Raw genomic sequence first — 1310 nt, 5'->3', positions numbered from 1 at the left:
GGATTTCATGCCCAGGAAGGAAGGCTGGAAGAGCTCTTCGGGCAGCGGAAGCACTCGTTGACAGTGGCGATGCCTTGGCCATCAGCTCTTCTACAGGGAAGAGGAAGATGCAGCGGTGGCCATCTCTTGCTCAGTGTTCCGGACAGTGTAACACAGCTTCTCCGTGCTGTCATCCATGATTTTCCTCTCAGCTGTGGTGGTGAAGCTGTAGTCATGCTCTGTCAGGATCTGCATGAGGTAGTCTTTCAGGTCCCAGCCAGCTAGGTCCAGACACAGGATGACATGGGGGAGAACGTAGCCCGATAGATGGGCATAGTGTGGGTAACTCCGTCGCCAGACTCCATCAAAATGCCACTGGTATTGGCAGAGGCATACAAGGACAGCACTGCCTGGATGGCTATGTACATTCCTGGGGTGTTGAAGGTCTCAAACTTGATCTGGATCATCTTTTCACGGTTGGCCTTAGGGTTCAGGGGTGCCTCAGTAAGCAGTACAGGGCCAGTAAGGAGTACAGGGTGCTCCTCAGGGGCCACACGCAACTCGTGGTAGAAGGTGTGTGCCAGATCTTCTTCATGTCATCCCAGCTGGTGACAATGTCATGTTTGATGGGATACTTCAGGGTCAGGATGGCTCTCTTGCTCTGGTCCTTGTCATCCATGTAGTCGTCCTTCTGGTCCATGCCTACCATCAAGCTCTGGTGCTGCGGGTGGCCCACTGTGGACAGGAAGACAGCCCAGGGAGCATCATCACCGGAAAAGCCTACTCTGCATGTGCCAGAGATGTTGTTGACCACTAGTGCAGTGATATCTTTATCCATGCTGAACTGAGTGGCAGGCAAGAGATCTAGACCCGAGGGATGGACATAGACTTTACAGTCAGCATTTTTGGAGGGGGTGATTTTTGAGACAGGGTCTCCCTGTAGCCCCTGCTCTCCTGGAACTCACTATGTAGACCAGGGTGTCCTTGAACTCACAGAGATCCGCCTGCCTCTGCCTGCCGAGTGCTGGGATCAAAGGCCAGCATCACCACGCCCAGCCTGACAGCATATTTTAATATACATTCTGTCAATACAAGTGACCTTTATCTTCAATTGTTTACTCAATAAATATCTCTTGATCTTCCTACATGTAGGTAGGCATTATACCCCATACTGAGTGTTGAAAGGGCCACACCCTGAATATTCAATGATGAGCTTATTAAAATTTCTAGTCCAAGGCAAAAAAAGATTCAGAGAAGTTAATGGCAATGTGCCAAATCTGAGGCAGCACCTAAGTGTAAATCAAATTAGTAACTATTGATGATAAAATTTT

At 49.5% G+C, this 1310-nt stretch overlaps 1 pseudogene; it reads right to left on the bottom strand.

Moving 5' to 3' along the window:
- Positions 1–3: 3 nt before the first annotated feature.
- LOC103749628 lies at positions 4–817 on the bottom strand (annotated as a pseudogene).
- Positions 818–1310: the final 493 nt, after the last annotated feature.

This window comes from Nannospalax galili, unplaced genomic scaffold (genome assembly GCF_000622305.1).
Source record: "Nannospalax galili isolate Female #2095 unplaced genomic scaffold, S.galili_v1.0 scaffold586, whole genome shotgun sequence".
Taxonomy (NCBI): Eukaryota; Metazoa; Chordata; class Mammalia; order Rodentia; family Spalacidae; genus Nannospalax; species Nannospalax galili.
Note: the sequence above shows the minus strand (reverse complement) of the source record. Positions and strands in the feature narration are given on the sequence as shown.